General features: G+C 49.9%; 1 long non-coding RNA gene across 3 annotated transcripts in view; it reads right to left on the reverse strand.

Annotated features, from left to right (window-relative positions):
* LOC108640591 overlaps positions 1-17,460 on the reverse strand; it is a 57,455-nt gene that overhangs the window by 17,120 nt on the left and 22,875 nt on the right. For all 3 annotated transcript variants that reach the window (XR_003915977.1, XR_003915979.1, XR_003915978.1), the window contains exon 3: positions 7,258-7,346. This is a non-coding gene — a long non-coding RNA (uncharacterized LOC108640591). The remainder of the gene's footprint in view (positions 1-7,257; positions 7,347-17,460) is intronic.

A 17,460-nucleotide genomic window follows, 5' to 3' on the forward strand; every position in this document is an offset into this window, starting at 1 on the left:
TTTGTAAGTATTTAATGTTTCTTAGGAAGCACTTCTAAAAGAAATTGGTATGTAATGACAGCACTCACTGGAAAACAGGCCGATTATAAAATGCACTAACTTATCTGGTATTCATTTGAAAAGTAAATGGATGCAAGTAAAGGTGAGAGTTCACTACCAATTCAAATATTTTGCTCTAACAGGCTCTAGCACTCCTACTTTAATTCAAGCAGAAGCACAAGTATGAATAATCAAACTGGATGATGCTCATCAAAACCTTTGTGCCTTGCACCATTTCAAATGGTCATTGAAGCTTAATGGCAAAAAATTTACATTATTCCTTTAATTTGTATTCTGTTCCTTCCTTCTGAGTGATGTGATTGTGATTTTCTGTTGCCGGCTGTATTATTTTGATGCAAATGTTATGTGCTGCTACAGTCCAATTTCCTGCTTTGCCCTCCCCTTTTCTTCCCCCAGGAAAGAAACGACAGCTAAAATAGTTCAAAATTGGGGAGGGATTTTGAAATAGTTCCTTAACTACCGCTCCTAATTAAAGCAAACAATGCAGGGTCTTGAAGCACCCTGAAAAGCTGAAAATTAATTATTAGCTGAAGGGGGAGGGAAGTGGCTTTGCTCCCCGGACCTTCAAAAAAAAAAAAAAATGAAAAAGAGAGAAAAAAGTGAGGGATCCCAATTCTGCCTACAAAAGAATTAGAAAAGAAAATTTGTAATTCAGTTAAAAACTCCTTTTGCTGGCACATAATCACCTAGGGATGAATGCTTTATTGAGAGGCATGGGGCTGCAAACCAAAGCCTTGCAAACAGGAGGCCCCCGGGGCGCTCCCGGCACGTAATATATGCACCGACTAATTTATTGCGCTGTGACTAATTTCCATTCCTTGTGCTTAGAGTTGCCTCGCTAATTACAGGGATGTTTTCTTAACTTGGGTAATTGCGCTGCCCGCGCTCGCGCCCCACGCCGGCTTTGATGCGCCCCCACGGGGCGGCTGCACCCCACGCCGCCCTAATTAGATTGGCTGCCTTAATTAGGGGAGACGTGGGGGTGCGTGGGGGGGTGGCACCCAGCCCCCTGCCACGCAGGCACGAGGCTGCCCGGAGGAGAGGGGCGATGCCAGCCCCGAGCCAGGCCCGGCGAGGCTGTACCCGAAACCGAACACAGACATCCAGGCGTGTGTCAACCCATCCCCACCGGAGTGACCACACAGAGCCGAGCTCCTGCCAGGAGCATCCTCAGAACAGGTGCCAGGTGACAGCCCTGCGTGTCGGCGGCGTCGCCTGCTCAGCCCATCTCCAAATCTGCTGCCTTAATTTCATCCATGGCACTCACTCATGTGGGTACAATTATTAGATAGATAATCACTTCCTTGAAATAATTCCAGCACTCATCTCTAATAAAAAAGATTTCTTCCAGAGGGCCCTCGGTGAAATGGGCTCAGTGGTACTTCCTGCACTGCTGGGTCAATTGGCTTCTGCTCTATCCTCTCTCTCCAGCCCCACAATTGCTTCCCACCCGCTGGAGAGCCGGAATGACGGCAGCCCAGAACACCCATCCAGGGGTGGCCTCCAACACTCGCACTAATAAAAGCTTGACATCTGAAATTCCGCTGCTTTGTCCCTCCCTCAGCAAAGGGTTGGTCAAGACTTCAGAAAATTAATGTCAAGTCAATAAATACTCATGCCCCGGCAGGGAGGGCAAGAGGGAGGATGAGGAATTCCCCTCTCCCACCCCGAGGGTACCACACCTCAGTGCCAGAGGCTCCCACGGGGCAGTGGCGATGGGAACCGCCCGGGAAGCATCGCTTCCAGCAGGGACTCGTGCCTGTCTGCAGGACTGGGCCATGGCCACGTCACACACATCCCACAGCACCTTGGCAGAGAGCTGCCAGGGAGAGGCCATCCAGCCAGCAGCCTTGGCAGCACAGAGAGCCCCCAAAATGTACACAGCCTATGGAATTCCAGCTGTGGGCACTGACAGACCCTGCACTTCTCCAAGAGGACTTAAGCCCTCATTCATCCCAGAGGTGCCTTCCTCCGTGAATCTGGGGCCTCTGGCAGTGTGAGGAAATGTAGTTATTTCCCTTTTACATACAAATAAACAAACCAAGCGTTTCAGCTGCAGTTTAAAGGCTGGAGTGTCACCTGGTTTCAACAAATGAATCAGTTTGTTTACAGCAAACTGAACTGAAACCGACACCCCTGCAGGAATCAGGTGCATGAGATCCTCTCCCTCAGTGCCCAGCCAGGCTCCGGCGTGCAGCTCCCCACCAGCCCCTTCCCAACACTCGAGCAGGCTGGAAGGACTGGCCCTGCCTTGGAACAGTTTTGGGCTCTTGGTTTGCTCAGTGAGCTCCCTGCAGCCTGTTGTGCAGACCCAGCGATTCCCAAGTGGATCTGGGGGCAGGTGGCTGCGGTGGCCGGCACACAGAGCCCTCACATCCCGGCGGGCACCGTGGGCGTGTGCGAGATGCTCACGTGTATGAAGCATCTTCTCAGGCTCGTGCTTTGCTGTGGAAAAGGAAATAAAAAGAATCTCACCCCCCCTCCATCTGCCTTCAGTGTCTCCTTTCTAATAACTTGGCATATTCACTTAATACAGCCCGGCTCCTTCCAAGTCGTTAGCGGCGGCAGGAGACACAGCCGGAACGCTGACCTGGTTTGCTTGCCAAGACAGAGCAAAGAGAAACCTTCACATAATCATTTCCAAACATTAAAATGGCTCCATTGTCATTATAGCTGAGAGATTGAATTCGCCTCATCAAAGCGGCGTATGACAGGTGACTCAATAGGCTGGTGCCAAGCGCGGAGGCAGGAGATTAGCAGGGCACTGATATCATTATTTCCGCCTATCACAGATTCGGCAGGGAGGCAATTGTAATTTCTGGGCTTATTAGTCTGCATTCGCAGGAAAAAACCTGGTGATAAACCTCAGTGTGACAGCCAGGCATTTGTGCAGCAAGTGCTGTCACAGTGACACTTGGAAAATGCCAATGTGGATACGTTCTCCTAATCCCCCCTAATGGAGGTTAAAGCCTGGCACAAAGGCACTCTTATCACTGATCGGGACACTAATAACATTTGCATTTTTAAGTTAAATATAGTAAGTAAAGAGTAAGTCTCCTCCTCGCGGCTCCGGCAATTAACTGGGCCTTGGAAGGATAAGAGCGAAGCGGAGGTTCCAGCCCCGCGCTCTCCGCTCTCCTGCACGGCGGCGGGAGACGCCCTCGCTGGGTCGGCACTCCCAGAGCAGCACCTGCACTCCCACCTCAGCTCTCCATGCTTGGGACTGGATGGAGAAGCTGGGATGGGACCTGGCAAAGGGGGGGAACAGCCGGCTCGTGGGGGCTGAACAGAGATGCTCACCCGGGACTGCCCTTCCCACCGAGGAGGAGAGATTGTTCTGGGGCTTTCACACACTTTTACAAGTGGTTTTGCTTCAGAAGAACAAAACTTCTGGGGTTTTTTCCACCCCACAGTGCAAGATGGGCTTGGGGTTTCTGTGATAATTCCCCCCGTACACGAGCCCAACACGGACACGCACATGCACACTCTCTGCAGGAATTTCTTAAGCAAAAAAATAATTACAGGTGGTAAACTGTTACTTTTCCACATTTAAATAAGAGACCAATTAAGAAGACTATGTAATTCAATTCTAGAGTGAGTGCCACTGAATTCAATTTGTTTCAGGTCAATGAATATAATGTGAAGTTATTAACAAAAAGGTCAGGGACTGCATATAAAATATACACACATGACACAGGCAGAGTAATTAGTACACATTTCACATGTTCTGCTGCTCAGACATATGGTGTAGAAAATCTGAGCAGGATTAGATGGTAATAAATGTTCCCCTCTCCCTCCCTCCCACTCCCTATTTAAATGGGGTTTAGAGCTATTCCCCCGGTGTTCCCGGGATCTGTGGAGGTTGAGGACCCACAGCTTACACAGCAGTGCCAGGCTGGGACCCTCGGCCAGGGCAAAGCATCCAGGAAAGCTGGGAGGGTGGTGTGGGCCTGCGATGGAGCTGGCACAGTCACTCAGGGCTGCACCTGAGGAGCAGCACGTGCTGGGGCAGGGACAGTGCTCAGGGGCCTCGTGCCCCACACGCCGCTCACCCTCTGACAGAGTTCCCCCCTTTGTGGCATCTCACTCGTGCACCCTCACCAAGAATTACTGTGTTTTCCCATGCCAATCTGCTGCAAGTGCACACTTGATGTGAAGTTATTACATTAATAATAATAAAACGTTCAAACTGCTATAGACATGCTGTGGTTAAGCGGGGGTTGAATTTGAAAAAAATCCACAACACGTGAATAAAAATAACCAGAGGACTACAAAGCCCTAAATGCCTTTGTCACCCTAAGCCTGAGTCTGGCACACCTGGATCCTCTCGCAGGTAAAGGTGCACTTTCATAGGGGAGGAAAGTGAGGACCTGGGAAAAACTCCCTGGAAGTTACGGGAAGGAATCCCAAGACACACGAATGCCGCTCAGCTTCTGTACCATATAAGGGCTTGAAAAAAAGGCAAAAGCACAGAAAACACTGGGAAAATCCTGCTTTGTGGCAGCCCTGTCCCCGTCTCTGTAGCAAGGGAGAAATGAGCCCCACCTACGTGCCAGTAAAGAGCCAGAATCTCTGATTCTTGTGAAAAAAGCCTCCTGCCCCCCACCTGCAGCACCTCCTCTGAGTTCCTGCTTTGGAGGGGAAGCCACAGCTCCCGGGGGTAACAGCATCCCGCGGGAAAGCCGCTGCACGGCAGGACCCTGCGGGATGGGGAGGTGCTCCCGGAGCCGGTGGCTCTTCACTGCCTTTTCCGTGTCGAGGGACCACACACACGTCCCTACAAAAGCCTTTCCCAGAGCCTGCTGAGCTGCAGCTCCGTGTGTACACACTGACAACAAACCCCGGCCCCGGGGGCCCCCCGGCCCCACGCACGGCCCTCCCCCGGCAGCCGGAGCAGCTCCCGATCCAGCAGCAGCTCCCGGGTCACTCCAGGACCCACGTCACGTCACACCACGTGTGTGACACGGCGCCCACGGGCCCCCCATACCCCCACTGCACGGATTCCTCCCGCTAAGCCAACATTCACCCTAAAAATATCTGTGTTTCTACTCACAGAGATTTAAGTTCCTATTTTTTCCACTGGATGCTAGGAGATTAATCCATGCCTAATTCCAGCATCAGCTTTGGGGAGCAGGACATATTTGCGAGTATGGAAACCTCTTTACCTTTGAATTGCTCCAATCTTTCTGGAATTAGCAGCGAGGGAAACCTCAGAAAGGACAGGTTGAGTGACACCTGGCAGCTTCCCCAGCCCTTGCTGTGGGGAGCTCAATCTGATTTATGGGGTGCTCTGGTGTCCAGTCAAACCTGCTCGGGATCTTTACTGGGAAAAGATAACCCTGCCAACGAGCCAGATGTGTTTCTGTGCTCCAGCGTTTTCCTTGGCATCTTCTGTTCAGAATGATAAATGCAACAATCCATTTCCCAAGTTATCCTTTATCTCCACTGTGGTCTGATGTGTTAAAATAATTCAGCTGTTTGTATATATTGACTAATAATTGCTATTTATTACTGAACTTGTGAGCATAATCCTCAACTGGAGATATTTGTTTTGCCCATTTTTCCTGTTTTGGTTTTGTATAACTGACTGCAGAAAGCAACAGGAGAAGCAAGAAGTGGAGAGCTTCAGGAATGGCTGGGAAGCACACTTCCACACGAAACAGCCCCAGATCCATACAGGCTCAGTATTTCTCCGTAAAGAGGGAACTGTAAAGTGAGATTGACTCATACAGGTTCAAGGGTGAATTAAATCCAAGATGAGTGTGTTAATTAACATTGCTGTGGCTAGGTGTTCCAGTCAGGATCCTACCTCCAGAGCATTCAGCAGAATTCCTTGGAGACCCAAGTTAGTGCTCACGAGGAATTCTGTCCTTAACAGAACAAGGAAAGGTGCTCCATGAGTTCTGGACTGGCTGCAGTTCACTTGGCCTGTCCCACACACCAACCCTCCCTGCAACAGCCCCTGGCTTTTCCCAACAGTATCCCACTGGGATGTGGGGCTGCACAGCAATCCCAGGCACAGCAGCCTCCTGGTTTAGTCCAGGACTCTCCCCCTGTGTCAGACTCCAGGAATGGCACAATATCCCCAGCACTGTCAGGGCAGGGCAGGGGTTTAATCAGTGCTGCCTAAACCAATTGATTTCTCCCCACTTCCCAAAATTCAACATATTGATCTGTAATAAGAGAAGGGAAAAGAGGAAGGGCAGCTCGGCAGGTTACTGAATATACCAGGTGGAGAGGCAAAAAAAAAGTAAACAAACAAAAGAAATCTATTTTCTTTTTAATTAAGAAGTGATTCCCCCCTTTGCTCTCCCTGATTCCCTGTTTTTTAAAATGACTGGAGCAATTTACCTTCCATTTTACTGTTGGGCTTGTGCATTGGAACAGAAGAAATGAAAAGCAGGGAAATACCTACATGAAGCCTTTGTTTTCATTATTTGCCCCCTTTTCCTCCGAGTTTTCTGTTTCTTTCCCCAGCAAACCACGACCAGCTTTCCCCCAGCCCACGGCACGACTCCCCAGACCTCCCCATGACCATCCTGGAGGGACGCTGCCGCCCCTCTCCTCCCCCTCAGTGCCTCGGGCTGGACTTTTCCTTAACACCACCGGGATTTACTCGGCGCTTCCACAAACTGCCCTTGACCCCCCCACGGGCCGGGGTGGGAGCAGAGCAGACCTCCCACGCTCGGGCCACCGCGGGTGCCGCTCCGGAGCCCCCTGGGCAGCGCCGGACACGCGCGGCGTGCCGGGCGGGAATGCCGGGCGGGAATGGGGGGAGCATCCCCGCGGGGTCGGTGCCCCCCAGCTCGGCAGGCTCTCAGCGCTCCCGCTCCCGGCGTTTTCATTAACTGAAGATTGCGGATGGGTCAGCAGATCTATACACTTTTGTGTTCCTCGGCTCGCTTTATTTATTTCTTTCTTTTGCAGGATGCTGAATAACTAACCTTTCCTTCAATAGGCAGATTTAAAAAAAAATAGGATCCATCACACAGCGGCAGGATAGCCTTGCTCTGTTTTGACCTTTCTGAAATTAATTTCCCAATCTTAGCTTTCAAAATCAGAGATTGAAAAGACCTATTAGATCAGCCAATCCATCTTATCACTAGTACGGCAGCAAGCAGAGACCCCAGCCAAGTGCTCCTCTACACAGGGAAAATATTCTGGAATAAGACGGGGCATGAATTTAAAGTGAAATACCTGTTCCGGAATATTCTGCACGTGGACACGCACTCTGGAAGAGCTGCAGCTGATCCTGAGTTTGCTCAGTTGACACCTGGAGCCACTCACTGTAACAGAGGGGAGAAAATAAAAATCTCATTTTAGGAAAACAGTACCTCTCCTGGGGTAGCTCCAGGGAATAATGCCCCCTGACGCTTTTTCCCCGTACAGGCTGTTGCTCAGGGAAGCACAGGGAAGCACAAGGACAGGTGCTCACACACCTGCCCAGGGAGAGCTGCTCCCAGGCTCTGCAGGGAAATTCATCCCTGACCTGCAGAACCAACGACAGCCTGGCAGGATGTGGGTCAGAAGGATGGGATTCTGGTGTGCAGCTCCTCGAGGAGCCTGGGATGGTAAAACACACCTCTCCCAAACTGCAGAGGAGCACCTTTGCCGGGGGCACAGGTCTGCTCAGCAGCTCTGTGCTTTTCCAGACAGCAAAGCATTTGGCACCTGGGGGCAAAACCCCAAAGCTGATGGGTCTGCACCACACGAGCCCGAGGGCAGGGCCAGGTCCAGCTGCCCTGGCCAACACTGCCAGCCCATGGTGGCAGTCGCCAGGGAGGCCCCTCAGGGCACAGGGTGCTGCTGGTGCCCTCTGTCTTTCTCCTCCTATTCCCCTTGGAATTCCTGGGGCTCTGGGCACAGGACAGGTCTGTAAATCTTGGTCTCCACCTCCATCCTGCCCTTCCCTGCCTGGCGTCACTCCAGCAGCACCACACGGAGCCCAGGTCTGGCCTGTCCTCACCCAGGGGATGCCACAGTCACACAGGGAGGGAGAGGAGCTCAGTGATGCTGTGGCAGTCACGGATATCAGTGCCATGCTGGGCTGGGATACAGGAGAATGCATTCCAAGTACATGAAAACTCGGAGTTTCTTCCTATGAAATGTGATGGGAAGGAGGCTATCATTACATTTGCTATCAGTGCTGCTGTCTGGGTGACAACTGCGAGTCTTTTCCCAGTGAAACCCCCCTGCTCTGCCTCGGCAGCCCCTGCCTTCTGCACCCACCATCCCGACGGGAAGAGCTGCCACCACCCCCTACGACTGGGAGCACCAAGAGCAGGCAGGGACGGGAGCTGCAAACTTTGGGCACTCAACAAGTCCTCTCCACACAGAGTCAAGGCCAAAAGATCAATATTGACACTTAAGACTATTTTTCTCGATTTGTTTTTTCGTTGATTGTCGGGGCAAAATTCCACTTTTCTGATATCTGGGATTCTTGGCTAATAGAAACAAATAAAGTGAAAGCTTCTGTCCACAATGGGCGAGGAGCATCCATTGTCGGCAGGCACTAATCGGATTAAATTGGCTCCTGGCTCTATTGCTCGGGGATAACTCACTCCTAAATTTTTCCCATCTCAAGGGGATGGGTCATTGTTGCTTCTTTTTTTTTTTTTTCCCCCCTATTTAAATTTGACAGATAGAAAGAAAGCAGGGAATGGCTTGGAGCTGACGGCGGTTGGAACAAAAGAGTGGAGCCCAAGCCGTGGGGCCGTGGTCCACCGCTGGCCCCTGCAGAGCCCCTTCTCCCCGGCCGGCAGCTGCTCCGGCTGGCCCGCCGCTCCGTCTGAACGGGCAGGGAAGAACCTCCGGCTGTCCCGTGGCGGGCGCGCTCAGGTCGCGTCCCATTAGCATTAAATCGTACCCTGGCCACCAGCCCTTCGGAAGCAGCAGCCACGTTCCTGCGAGCACCCGAAGAGACAGCCTTAAATAATGCCGCCTTCCGAGGGAGGCCCCGCGCGCCGCCAGCTACATTTTGCCCAGAGTCTGATAATTTTCAAAGCTATTGGCAACCTGGGAATTTTCCTGCCTTATCACCAGGGCTCAGCTAACTTCACTAACACTAATCAGAGCTGGAATCATTCATTCAAGGATTGCATGATCATGTTTTTCTTTAGCAGTGACAGCTGCCTGAGCCGCATTAGCAATGCAGATGAGTCAGCCTAATAGGTTAATGCAGAACACGCGAAAATTAGGTTTAATCCCCAGTGAAATAATCTAACATTTTCACATTTCTTGATGTTGGGATAGAGACATTGGTGGTGACTCAATTAGGTGTAATGTAGATCAAAGCAAATTTACCTTCTGGCTGAACCTTCCCTATAGTTTAGATAGAAGAATATAAGGGTTCTTTACTAATTGGCCAGTGGCTGTGGGGAAAATTCTATGGAAAGCGTGCGTAGCGCAGGAATTGCGTTTCGGATTTGGAGCTGGGCACGGCCGGGCTCTGCAAACACCCGGCACAGCGCGGCGTGCACAGCCCCTGCCAGCCCACAGCTCCTCGCCACGCAGAGCTCACCAACCAGCACGGCTGGGGTTGGGTTTTTTTCTTTTTAGTTTTATTCCCCCCCTCCCCATTCCTTTTTTAATGTCCCGTACTGCAATATCCCCACGGAGGTTTGAAAGACCTTGTATGATAAAAGGAGCATAAAGGAGAGGGAAAAAACCCCACCCACCAGCGCGCGCCCGTCTAATGTTTTCATTCCCGGGGAATAACATATCAAACAGCCATCGCTTTCAGTCATAAAGGGAGGGGAACAAAAAATTACATGCCCTCAGTTGCCAAATTATTTTTTGCCTTGACATCTTAATTCTTAATCCTTGTGTGTGGTCAAATCAGCCTACTATAGACAACCAATCAAGCAATTATTCCTAAATTATATTTGCCCAGCTCACATTGATTGGTTATTCTTTTCTTATTGGGTAAGCTCATTAATTCCGAGCAGCTTGCTTATTATGCTTTCCACATCATTTTCCTTCGGAGCCTATCTACTCACACCAGCCTGCTGATGTTTCAAGATGCCACGCAGAAAAAAAAGGCCGAGTGATCTATTGCATTGTCTCTTCCAGCAATTACAATTCACATTGCTGATTAACTTTGATGTGAAAACTAATGAGATAAGGCAAGTTATCAAGGCGGACCTGATCGTCATCTCATTTATAGAGCATTTGCCATCAGTGAATGACAAAAACTAATGAAGATGTATCTGACAGCAGGCTGAGCCGCGGCCGAATTTCGTTTCTCATCAGCAAGTGCTCTGCTTCCAACTCATCAGTCTATCTGAAACATGTGGAAATTAGCTTAATAATGAAAACACTTCATCCAAATAGACAAATGTTTACATTAAAATAGCTACATGATAAATAGATGTTAAAGATTTTATGCCTTCTTGAGTCTAAACAATGGAGCACAAAATATGTTCTCATATTCACTAAATCATGCCCATAAAGCTCCCCACGTGCTGCTGTACCTGCGGGTTCCCCTCTTTACGGCTCACAAGGATTCCTGGGCTGCGGCTCGTCCGTTTGGAGCCGTCTGGTTCGGGCTGTAAGTCAGGAATGCCCGTGCCGTGGCGGCTGCCAGGGAAAGGGGGGCTGTCCCTGCTCAGATCTGGGGGCACAGAGCTCCCAAAAGCAGGTTTTTTAGCAGCGCCTTAAGAGAAGCAGAAGTTGCTGCTGGACATTAACATTTACCCAATGCAGAAAAGAGACCCATTTGCCCCCAGACAAAGTACAATGTGCAGACATAATTCATGTAAATACAGCAACATTTCTTGCCTGAGCCATCGCCAAAAGGCCTCCTGTAATATCAGTCGAGTTTGGAAATGTTGTGATAAAAGGGAGGCGGGCAGAGCTGCTCCCATTTTTAATATTGTGGCTTTAGTATCTTTATTTATGAGAGACTATTTCATATTTGTCGGGCACTATTTCACATGCTTCTACTACGTCCAAACATAACCCCAAGATGGTTTTGTATCTGGAATAAAATATTCATTCATCACCTGGGATCAAAAAATACTATTTTTATATCTGCAAGGCAAAAACTCTCACTCTAAAAATTATTCTAAAAACTATGCACACTTCGATTAAAATGAAGACTTGTACAAGGTTCTTTTCCTCTACCCTGATTTTTTCCTCTCTCTAAAAACTGGTAGAATATATGTGGACAGTCTATAGCACTGTGTCCTCCAGGAAAAAAAACAAACCAAACACACTATTCCCAGCCTAAGAGGAACTTTAAAACTGATTTAAAAAAAAAAACATTATGCAAGTGGACTAAAAAAAAAAAAATCAGCGGCTTTGCAGAAAAGCCACGGGAGCTCCTATGAATTCCGTGCACCGACGGCTCGGTGCACACACGTGGAGAAAGCCCGGCTCCCAACAAGCCGGGACCGGACCAGCCGAGCGATGGGATCGCGCCGTGCCGGGGCTCCCCCGCCGCCGGTGGGTGCAGCCCCCCGGCCCCCCGACCAGCTCCCATCCTCAGGCACTCACCACGTCCCCTTCCTCGGCCGGGGAGGACAGCGGAGGTGCAGCCCGAGGTGCCCCGGCATTGTGAGGCGCAGATTAGCAGCCGGCACAAAGGGCCCGGTCCCGGGAAAGTTAAAAGAAAAGCCTGGTAGGAAGCGCCGGCAACAAATTACTACTTCAGCGCTGGATTAAATGTCAAAGCCCTTCACAGAGCTGCAGATAAATCCTGTATGTTAGAAGGAACCTTAAAAGTACTTGTTCAAGAGCTACAGGCCCAAGTGGAAAATTGACCCCAAAGATTTTTTTTTTTTTTTTAAATAGCTGAAGTTTATAAAATTTCTCCCGGCGTAGGGAAGGGTTCCGGTGCCGCTGCCGCACTCGGCAGCGCGACGCTCCCGGGCTGCTGAGGCTGCTTACCGGAGTTGGACTGCGTGAGCATTCCATGAAATCCCAGCGAGGTTTGCTCGGTGGTTTGGGGAGTTTCTGTTTTGCCTGGTTTTTGTTTGGTTGTTTGGTTTGGGGTTTGTTTGTTTTTCCGTTTGTTGGGTTTTGTTTGTGGGTTTTTTTGTTTCCCTTTTCCCCCTCTTTCTTTTACCCAGCTATTGCAGCAGGATGGTTTCTCTTTCACCACTCACAGTGGGAAAACATTGCTCCCATTCTTATTTTCCTTCTCCCCCGGAGCCCTAAGCACAGGTCCATCCCCACATTCCTCCCAAGCCTCCTCAGCACTGCCAGGAGACCCCCAGCAGCTGCGGGATGCTCCGAGTGGGCAGGACACTGCCTTCTCCCTTCGGTTCATAAAAACACGTGTCACCTGGGCATGGTTTATCTTTCCTGCCTGCACATCCATTACTCTATATTTCTAAAGTACAAGCTTGGCCACGGCACTGGCTTTGCTGTATCTTCGTGTGCCTGCACGGAGGGACGGACAGGGAAAGGAATGCTGCTCCTCCCTCCCCCTCCCCGGCCTTTATCCCAGTCGCCTATTTTAATAAATAATTATAGGCAGCTAAAGGATTTGTTCATTCCAAAAGGTCTCCCCTTCACATTTCTCAGAGGTTCAGCTCAAGGAGACACCATGATAATAAGGCTGACTCGGGATCCCTACTCCACAATGTCATTACGAGCTAGCATTTAAAATGAAAAAAATCTGTATATTATACCTAAAAGCATTACAAGGTTAGTGTCTTGGCTCAGGGAATATTTAATGCTGCTGGGAAAGCAGCGCTCCTGGTCTAAGGAGGAGGAAAAGGGGGGAAAAAACAAAATGAGAGAAAAATCCTTTCTGAAACACAAGCTTAGAAAAAAGATGTTGGGAGCGAGCACAGAGATCATTTGCATTTCCAATGACTGGGACTAATCCTCTGCTTCCACGTTTATATTTTCTATTACTTTTCCTAATTATCTTTTTCTTTTTTTGCTCCCAGCTTTTTCTCCTCTCTCTGTTCCCAGCTCCCCTGCCTGTTGTTGTCTGGCTCGGGGCTGGATCACCCAGGGCTGGCAATGGCCCCTCTGCACTGCCCAGGCCACACAGCCCCCAAAATGTGGGTGTTCCCCCCCCATACACAGTGTAGGTGCTTTGCTTTATTAGGTCTGTTAAGAAACATTTCTGGGATCAAGAATGGATTTTTTGTCCAGTCCCTGGGGCACAGTGAGGGCAGAGAGCAGTGTGTCCCTTCCCTGGTGTGGGGCATCCCTGGCTCAGGGATTTTGGGGACCACCCTCCCTTGTCACCCCCCCGAAAGCCACCAGGAGCTGTCCTGGGAACTGTGGGTGGCACCAGCTGACACTGGAAAATAAAGCAGCCCAAACCCCCTCCCCAGAGAGGCAGCCACCCACCCAGAGTGGCTATTCCCGAAAAACGGCGCTTTATCGGCACACTGCGACTTTCCCAACAAGGAGCGCCGTGTAATCTCCAAAGCCCCGCTCCAAAGGCACTCAGCTCCGAGTCACACATGAAACTGGAGCTGGATCTTTCCCGTAATTCACAGCCTCTATCTCTGACAAGGAAATTACATGACTAAATGCCTGTTTGAGACCAGCGACTAAACTGCTACTGCAATATTATCCTAAAATTTGTTAATAGCAGCTCTTTCACATAAATTAAGTGATAATGAAAAAAAGCTCCCCTTTGAATTTATATATATTTCAGCAGAGAATAATGTTTTATTTAAAATAGTTACAGTGTGCCTTTTGATTTAGAGTTTAAAGTAAATAATATTTGTACATCTAAAACATACTCAAGACAAATGAAAAGCCTCTAGATGCTTTTGTATGAGATGCTGAAGAGCTCTACAAACTTAAAAGCACAACCTCAATTAAGCCCATCTTCATCTGGAAAAAAAATTAGCAACTGAAAGCTGAATATATTAGATAATGCACACTTGCAGGAGAGCATTCTCTTAGCAAAAAATTCTTGATAACCAACCTAAAGCTGGCCTTCGAGTTGCTCGATGCTAATTTTGTTTGAAACTGTTTAACTAACTCTGAATAGATATCCATATTCAACAAAGACATAATTAATGGCAACCTTTTCTTCTGCTTAGAAGACATCATAACAAGCAGAAAAGTACAAAAAGATTTTTATAGTAACTAATTTAAGGACAAAGGGTTGACCTCTAGCATTTCATTAAATAAACGGAGCGAATGAAAGAAGAGTGACAGTATTCATCCTTGTTCAATTCAAGCAGCCAATTTCAAAATGCAAATCATAATCTGCAGATGTTGGAGCCTGATATATTTTTTTAAAATATCATTTGTTCAATTTAAGAACATCAGACATTTGAATTTTAAATAATAAAAAAAAAAAATCAAACCCAATTCCCAGCTCCAGGTTTGGGCGCAGCGTGACTGTGCGCTTGGTGCTGGGGCTCCCCTCCCTCCCCGCCGCCCCAACCATTCATTTTATACATTATTCCCAAAACCTTTTAATGGAGAAGTTCTGCTAAGCTGCACATTATGTCTGATTAGCACAGCTGGTCAGTGCTGCTGCCTTTCCAGCCTGGGGATGACAGAGGAGAACAGCCTGAGCCGAGCCCAGGGAGCTGCTCCATCCTTCCTTCCCACCCACGGAGAGCCAGCATCCACGGAGAGCCAGCATCCATGGAGAGCCAGCATCCACGGAGAGCCAGCATCCATGGAGAGCCAGCATCCATGGAGAGCCAGCATCCGTGGAGAGCCAGCATCCATGGAGAGCCAGCATCCATGGAGAGCCAGCATCCGTAGAGAGCAGCACCGGTGGAGAGCAGCAGCCGTGAGCAGACTGTGCACCCTCCTGAGGAGCCGACCGGATGAGCTGCGATGGAGCCGCTCTGCCCACAGGGAAGAGTGTCCTGGCTCTGGTCCCCAAGGGCAGCAGGAGCCCAGAGCCCTGCCTGGGGAGGGAGGTGGTGCTGCCCCCTGACCCCTGACAGGTGGGGACAACAACAGGAGGTGAACTGACTGAATTTGGGAACACAACCCCAAACCTCCACAGCCGGGTTTTCTTCCAGGTGCCAAGGGACAAGGCGCAGTGGGAAAGGAGGAGATTCTGGCTGGACCATGGGTGATCTGCAACCTTTTACTGTGGGAGGAATGAAGTCTCAATGCAGTTTGACACTGAGCACACACTTGTTCCACAGGGATCTGGGAAGTCAAACCTGTGCCGAGGCACGTTGCTCTGGTGGCAGAGCCTGGGGGAGCATCTCCAGGGCAGTGGATATTACAGCTTTGCTGACTATGGATCCACAGCTTGGTGTCTCTCACCTCTATCGAGGGGTTACTCCTTCACTCCCTTTAATGCTCGTTCAGCCTCTCTTCCCCGAGCTGTGGAGGCCCAGGAGTGACGCTAAGAGACACTTCTGACATGCCTGAGGAGGCCAGAGGATGTGTCCCCACATCGACACAACAGCAGCACGAGTTCCTCCCTCTCCCATTTCTACACCAGGTCCAACAGCTGTTTCCAGGTTTACAGAGGATAACTCACAGGGCATGGCACCTCCGAGCCTGCAAACGTACAGGATTTCTCTCAGGAAATGGCTCTAGGCTGCTTGGAAGTGTTTTGGGGGAAGCATGGGATATTTTTATTTTGGCCATTGGAATACCCAGAAGTCTCTGCCTTCACTGTGCAGGAGACAAACACTGACCTCTCCTCGGTGAGCAATTCCCTTCCTTCTTTAATGAAGGGAAAATATCCCATGTTCCCACCACACAGCCCTTAGTTACTGCTAAGTTACAGTGAAGAACAACCTCCGTGAAGGCATGTATGTTAATTAAACTGCTGCTGATTAGGACTTGCCAGTGGCTCTCATGGTACACAGAGAGGGACTGACAGGAATGCCCAGGAGCATCCCTGAGGAGAGCAGAGCAGAGCCATTCCTGAGGGGCAAAGCACAGTTCTTTCCAAGCCCTTCCCAAGGCACCTCCGAGGAGCAGCCGGCGCTGGGCACGGGCAGCAGGAAGGGCCGGGGCCTTGCCAAGCACCCGCAACCCTCCTACACAAACAGACCCTGCAGCTGTCGCGGGGAGAAATAAATGACTTCCGGAGGGTACGGAGGATAAATGAATCCATTCAGGCACGAGTGAAGGGGACATTGTTTTCCTCCTCGAAAAAAAAAACCAACCTCCCCAACAACCTATATATTAAGGTATCAATGAACAACAAATTCATTCAGTTATGACACAGGAAACCTAAAGCAGAATGGGCTGCAAAACAAACTCGATTTATCTTCGCCACACACGCAAAAGGAAAAAAATGCCTCTTGTTGGCTGTCGTGCTCAGGGCTGGGGCTCACACGCCTCTCGAGCAGCGCTCGGGATTCGAGACACACATGGAGCATTTTCTGCCGGGGCTTTAGTGGGTGGATGCGAACTTCTGAGATTAAGATTGTTTCCTTAGGTTTATCCTCTTCAGGGACAACGTGTGCACAGTACGCCTTTGGAGCATATTTACAGTCAGGCTGCAGATGCACATAATCTCCATCTTCCTGCATCACAAACAGGAGATGTGAAGGTTTGGGTTTGTTTTTTTCTTTTAAAAGGGAGAGGAATTACTCATCCAAAGAGAAACCAAGCCTTTCGTTTTCACTTTGGCAGCCTTCCTTTTTATATTAGAAAAGGAGAGGCAGAAATGGAAATGCAGGCTCAAATCAGACCCTATTTCTCAAAACAGGGCAGTAGCTCCATCCTGGCCCTCCTCCCAGCAGCAGCAGCCCTGAGTCCACCCGGGGCACCCCATCTGCTCCAGCACACGTTTGGGCACACGCTGAGCCTGCAGGGACACAGCAGCCCTGGACCTGACCCTGGGAAGGACAGAGGGGCAGAGCCCTCCTGCCCTCCCACATGGCCCCTCAGCACTGCCACAGGCCTGCCTCCCCGAGCCCACTCTCCTTTGCTGCTCAGCACTACAAACCCAAAGTGTGTCTGAGAAACAAAGCCCATCTTCCTCCTATTTCCAAAACATTTATGCTTAGCTGTTTTCCCCAAGTAACATTAAAAAAATCTCTTAAAAATGAGTGTAACGGGTCAACCCTGCCATGGAAATGGAATTGGTACCCAGCTGCAAGGAGTGCTCGGCGTGCAGGGGAATAATCCAAAAGGTTTTAATTAGGGAAAGCAGCAATAAATGAAAGAATATGAGCTTGGATGAGAACACTTGAACACAAAAATAACTGAGAAAGATGAGATACGTCTATGCTTGGAGGGGAGATCTCTGTCCAGGAAAGGCAGGCAGGAGCGTGTTTTGCCCTTCCCAGCATCCCCAAAAGAAGGCACGACACACTCCCGACGGCAGCATGCCACCCCCCCAGATCCAAGGGGCTCTCCAGGAGCAGCAGCCCGGGCGCTGCAGGGCGCATTAATGCGGAGCACATCCCTGACCCCGTGTGCGGAGCCGGGAGCCCACCCCTTCCGTCAGCTGGTGACTTCCCCGGCGTCCCGGACAGCTGCACG

This window comes from Manacus vitellinus, unplaced genomic scaffold (genome assembly GCF_001715985.3).
Source record: "Manacus vitellinus isolate BGI_N305 unplaced genomic scaffold, ASM171598v3 scaffold_38_pilon, whole genome shotgun sequence".
Classification (NCBI taxonomy): Eukaryota; Metazoa; Chordata; class Aves; order Passeriformes; family Pipridae; genus Manacus; species Manacus vitellinus.